The sequence below is a fragment of the Xyrauchen texanus genome, chromosome 6, assembly GCF_025860055.1.
Source record: "Xyrauchen texanus isolate HMW12.3.18 chromosome 6, RBS_HiC_50CHRs, whole genome shotgun sequence".
In the NCBI taxonomy this organism is placed as follows: Eukaryota; Metazoa; Chordata; class Actinopteri; order Cypriniformes; family Catostomidae; genus Xyrauchen; species Xyrauchen texanus.
Window position 1 is genome coordinate 29,245,693 of NC_068281.1, and position 6,813 is coordinate 29,252,505.

The window sequence follows — 6,813 nt, forward strand, 5'->3', positions numbered from 1 at the left end:
TCGTTACGGCCCGGCCATGCCCTCCTCCACGTCACATACCCCCAAACCTCGATTCAGGTTGGGGGAAACCTCCAGTCTGACTTAATCCCCCCTCCCTTCCTGGAGGGGAGGTGTTTCCCTTTTGGCCGTCCTTCAGCTGGCTGGTCTTCCCCGCCTTCTGGGAATCTGAGTAGGACGAGGGGGAGGGAGAGGGAGAGGGGAGTGCTTTTTTTGTAGCAGATTTTCTCACTCCATTACCTTGGGCTCACAACACTGCATATTGTAGATCTCTCTCTGTTCTATCACTCCTGGTTCCTTTTATGAGATTGTCATCAGACCTTCAATGGGCTTTAAAAAAAAAACATATAAGAAGACATTTTGGGAAAAGTTTGTACATCCAGACATGTGTTCGTTTCAATTTTAAATCAAACATTTGAATCATTATCATGATTTGACATTTGCATAAAAGTTTACATTTAAGTGAATTTCCCTGTTTCCAGCTTTCCCCCAAACAGTTCTATTCAGCAAAAGTGAATGAGCAAATGGTGGCACAGAAGTGCACCATGAGTGCATTTTTTTTATTTATATGGAGTTTTGTAAACAAGGTTCAGGAGGAGCATGGTAATTTAATTTGACCAATCACGTATATATATATATACAGTCAGGTCCATAAATATTGGGACATCGACACAATTCTAATCTTTTTGGCTCTATACACCACCACAATGGATTTGAAATTAAACGAACAAGATGTGCTTTAACTGCAGACTTTCAGCTTTAATTTGAGGGTATTTACATCCAAATCAGGTGAACGGTGTAGGAATTACAACAGTTTGTATATGTGCCTCCCACTTTTTAAGGGACCAAAAGTAATGGGACAATTGGCTGCTCAGTTGTTCCATGGCCAGGTGTGTGTTAATCCCTCATTATCCCATTTACAAGGAGCAGATAAAAGGTCCAGAGTTCATTTCAAGTGTGCTATTTGCATTTGGAATCTGTTGCTGTCAACTCTCAATATGAGATCCAAAGAGCTGTCACTATCAGTGAAGCAAGCCATCATTAGGCTGAAAAATAAAAACAAACCCATCAGAGAGATAGCAAAAACATTAGGTGTGGCCAAATCAACTGTTTGGAACATTCTTAAAAAGAAAGAACGGACCGGTGAGCTCAGCAACACCAAAAGATCCGGAAGACCACGGAAAACAACTGTGGTGGATGACCGAAGAATTATTTCCCTGGTGAGGAAAACACATTTCACAACAGTTGGCCAGATCAAGAACACTCTCCAGGAGGTAGGTGTATGTGTGTCAAAGTCAACAATCAAGAGAAGACTTCACCAGAGTGAATACAGAGGGTTCACCACAAGATGTAAACCATTGGTGAGCCTCAAAAACAGGAAGGCCAGATTACAGTTTGCCAAACAACATCTAAAAAAGCCTTCACAGTTCTGGAACAACATCCTATGGACAGATGAGACAAAGATCAACTTGTACCAGAGTGATGGGAAGAGAAGAGTATGGAGAAGGAAAGGAACTGCTCATGATCCAAAGCATACCACCTCATCAGTGAAGCATGGTGGTGGTAGTGTCATGGCGTGGGCATGTATGGCTGCCAATGGAACTGGTTCTCTTGTATTTATTGATGATGTGACTGCTGACAAAAGCAGCAGGATGAATTCTGAAGTGTTTCGGGCAATATTATCTGCTCATATTCAGCAAAATGCTTCAGAACTCATTGGACGGTGCTTCCAGTACAGATGGACAATGACCCGAAGCATACTGCGAAAGCAAGTATGGAACTGAAGACAGTTGCAGTAGAGGCCTGGCAAAGCATCACCAGGGATGAAACCCAGCATCTGGTGATGTCTATGCATTCCAGACTTCAGGCTGTAATTGACTGCAAAGGATTTGCAACCAAGTATTAAAAATTGAAAGTTTGATTTATGATTGTTAATCTGTTCCATTACTTTTGGTCCCTTAAAAAGTGGGAGGCACATATATAAACTGTTGTAATTCCTAAATTTGTAAAACCTGTTGTAAATACCCTCAAATTAAAGCTGAAAGTCTGCAGTTAAAGCACATCTTGTTCGATTAATTTCAAATCCATTGTGGTGGTGTATAGAGCCAAAAAGATTAGAATTGTGTGTATATATATATATATATAAACATATATTACCTCTATATGGCATCAAGTCTTCCGGCATCCCTCCATCAAGGGGTCAAGCCTCGAGCCTCAAGCCCTTCACCCAGGACAGCAAGCCACAAACGTTTACACTATCTTCTAAGCAGGATTGCATTAACTTGTGAACTACTGAATGTTAATTTTCTGTCCAATGATTTGTTTTGACTTTTTGAGCTTGGCCCATTTTTTATAATTTGTTTTGCCCAGGAGTGTATATGATTAATCTGATCATTGCCCCAAATAAGCAGCATTAATAATTGTTTATGAACATATACTGTACTACAATATTTAAATATATATAGGATATATATTCATATTAATGTATTCAATAATTGAATGTTAATTGTTAGTAGAAGTATCATTAGCAGTAGTAATTTTTCTATGCATATAGTACAATATTTAAATATATATTTAATATTTACATAATACTTAATTTAAAAATTGAACACGTATTATTATTGTATGTATATATATATATATATATATATATATATATATATATATATATATATATATATATATATATTAATAATGAATAATAATAATTCATTTTTTTTTCTTTGTTTTTAAATATAGATAAAAGTTGTTACCTGTGTTAAGATATTTCCTTTATTGTCCATTTCATCTTCTAGGCTTGTAAGGTTGTCTAAATTGTCAGAAGTCTGATTTCCCTTGCCAAACACAAGGTGACAGCTAAAAAAAAATATTCAATTATGCAAATTCTTCAGACAACAATTTTTTGTAAGATGCTAAGGCACAACAAAAACTTTAGCAATTATTCTTTATATGACTTTAGCAATTTGTACTCCCCTATGTCAATCAATAGTCCATTAATTCTTGATATTTAAAAGATGTCCTTGATGACGTAAAAGCCCTGAATGAAAGCAGTTGGTTATGGTTTCTACAGACAGAAAGAGGGTCTACTCTGCAGTTTTTGGGATAGCTGCTGATGAATGGATATTTGAAAGGTTCGATATAAGAGCAAATGGGGAGAAGCCTAAACCACTGTTTGAAGACAGGGAGGAGTTCTGCAGTTAGATAAATGACTAAAACCCACGTCTTCTACTTCACAACAATAAATGTTCACAAATAAGTTGAAATAATAATAAAACGATTTAAAAAAGAAACACACACACATAACCATACATAGCCATAATTATTATTATTATTATTAGCAAAAACACATTTACTGTTGCAAGACCTGATTGCTGAATTAAACGCTCCTACGCCAATGAAGCTGAAGCGGATGTAGGACATTTACGCCATCTACAGCGACTAAGAGGTAATGGCAATTTCCCCCCAAGCAAGCGGGAAAAGTGAACTGTGAAGGCTATGTGCGACATCTACCTGTGAGACTATTACATAACACTTCTCTAAATTAGTGTCCTGACTTTCATAGTGAACTGTTCCGAATTACGAAAACGTTGGCACAAACGATGTGTTTATATACTGTATATGGTGGGCAGGTTATCTCTTTTTACAGTAAAAGGCAAGAAAACATTTTAAAAATTGAAGAGAGAAAATTGTTGGTCTGAAATAGTGAGCGACATCTCGGAAAATTGAAAAAGTCCAAATAAATAAATACAAACTTTTGTCACATAGTAATTCGAACCGTTCTTCCCTAAGTGGCTAAATGCATACTATTTGTTTGAAATGACAACCTGAGCAGGCAGATTAGGATACAAAACCTAGGAACTGTCAGTAAGAAGGCAATGTCAATATACTGTATTGGCAGTGCAAAAACAACTAACACGAGTTAAGTGCTGAGATGACACCACTGTAGTGGTGTAGGGCCTAAAACAGCTGCTAAATTGGTTTAACGATTTCATAAACGATTATTTATGAAATCAACATTTCATGAGAATTTCATATGGGAGACCAGGGCTAGTAGTCACAAGGGCTATAGCTCAGTAGCTTTAAGGTATATGAGCCAAAAGTCCACAAGTGAACACAATAAAAACAAAACTGTGATACCACATTCAAGGGTCAAATATACTCTCACTGAGCACTTGATTAGGAACACTCTGGTCCGAATAAAGTGCCTGTGATTTTATGCTTTCGTAACCTATCAGCCTCAAAATTTGCTCTACTCCTGCTGTGCATTCTGGGATGATATTCTGCTCACTACAATTGTACAGAGTGGTTATCTGACTTACCGTAGTCTTTCTGTTAGCTTAACCAGTCTGGCCATTGTCCACAGATCTTCCGCTTACTGGAGGTTTTTTGTTTTGTTTTGTTTTGTTTTTTTTGGCAACATTCTGATTAAACACAAGAGACTGTTGTGCATGAAAATCCCAGGAGATCAGCAGTTACCGAAATATTTAAACCAGCCTGTCTGGCACCAACAATCATGCTACGGTCTAAATGACTGAGATCACGTTTTTCCCCATTCTGATGGTTGATGTGAACATTAACTGAAGCTCCTGGCCCATATCTGTATGATTTTATGCATTTTACTGCTGCCACATGATTGGCTGATTAGATAATCACATGACTATGTAGGTGTGCAGGTGTTCATAATAAAGTGCACAGTGAGTATTCATAAAGGTAGATTTTAATGGAAAGATGAACTGTGATCTCAGAGAAAGTGTATTTTTCATAAATGTCAGCTTGAGACAAGTTACCTCATGTATTTTATACACTTTATTAATTACTAGTTTTGTTGGCCAAAACAATGGTTCGATATTTTTATTGGTCTCCTGTTATATTTTTGCTGTTTAATGAATTGTTTTGCTTTATAATTGTTTAACTGTTTACATTTAGCTTATAGAGGACTGTTTTACCTCACCTCATAGTGTGACAACATGTCCCACTATTGGGGCATGTTGTCACAAAAGGTCAACCTGTGTTTACTGAAAAGTATATATTTTTCCTGAGGAATAATGGTGGAAAGTTAAAAACACTTTTGCATTTATTTTACACTAAATGGTTGGATTTGTAAAGAAACACATTTCCTTCTTAACTGATATGGCAGGCTTTATATATCATCTTTGATGCTGTTTTTATTTAAAAGCATGCCACATATTCCAACGCCAGGCTAAATATGATTGCATCATGATTATTTTTTATTGTGCCCATACTACTGCAAAGGAATGCATGTATAAATGCTAGTCCAATTCATATATACTGTAACTGTCAAACATTAAATCAGTATAATGAAAGTGTCATGGATATTAGGGATGTCGTAAATATGCCAACAGATAGCTCTTTGTCTTTAGTCAATACTTTAAAAACAAAAAATAAATTGTGGGAATATCCATACTGTTTGTCAGTGTCAGAGAAAGTTCCCTTTAGTTTGTCAGCTCCATGTACACAAAAGTCTATTGTGTAGGTACAGTGCCCTTCAGCAGTATGAACTAGCACTGAAGCTGTTCTTGTCATTGACTCACAACTACAAGTATGCTGTCACAGGTCTTTAATCAAAACCCATGCTTTTCCTCACAGGTGTCTATTGTTTCATAGATCAAGTATCTGCAACAGCCTGGCATTTTCCAGTGTGGAATTTTCATTCTATGTACAGTGCATGTCAATGATGGAGATAATATATATATATATATATATATATATATATATATATATATATATATATATAATATAAAAATACTCAAATAGTTGTTTTAATGTCATCATATTTTGACCACAAATTAGTCATTATTATGCTATAAACGATTGCTTTGATATTCTCTTATACAGTATAAAAAAGAATACATTTATATAGAAAGAAATGACAACATAAAGTGGTGGGTATGGTTATTCAGTTGTCATTTTTCAAGTTGTCAGAGGAACAGTGGTAGGACACAGAGCTCTTTGGTGGGGTGTCTGATCATGTCTAAATGTATTGTGGCACAAGAACAGTTGCATTGTTTAAAGTAATATAGCCTATTTAATGATTGAAATACACTTTTCGAGTTGCAAAAATTGACACTTTTCCTCTAACTTTTTGCGTCTGTTTGCTGCTCCACCTTAGAATGTAGCTTTTCTGACTTCAAAAGAAAGGTAGCTATATCCACAACGTTTCAGCATAAAGTGTAGAGTGGCAGAAACCAATATGCTATGCCTTGAGTTTAACAAATACATTAAATAACACAAGAAAATGTCGTTTTTTGAGGACAAATGTTATGTTTTTACAAAAATAATTTGTATGTTCAGTATTGTAGAGTTGATGTTAAAGTAGAAGAAAAAACATGCAAAAGACCCAAGAACCATAAAGCTGTAGGCTGAATTTATTTGAATAAAATGGACATAAGCTTATTTTATGTTTACATTTATACAAACATAAAATATGTTTGCGGCTCAAATATATATATAGTAATACAATAAAACAGAAATGCTATGATCATCTTGAAAACCAGGTATGGCACTCACAAAATGCCAGGTAGGCCTACTTCAGAGCAAGGAGCATATTTTTGTGTAAAACGTTGTCCTCTGTTATTATATGTGTAGAACACTCAGACTCTCTGTTTCTGGACATCCCATTCATTTATCCTCACAGAGATGGATGCTGTTGAGTCGTTTGAAATCTACAAGGTCAATCACCGTCAGGCTGACCAGCCCCCCTTTTCTACTCTTCCAGCAGGTTGTAAAACCATTAATGCATCAAGGGTTTCCTTCTCTGTTAGACCTCAAAGTGCATGCCCCTCTCTCTCTCTCTCT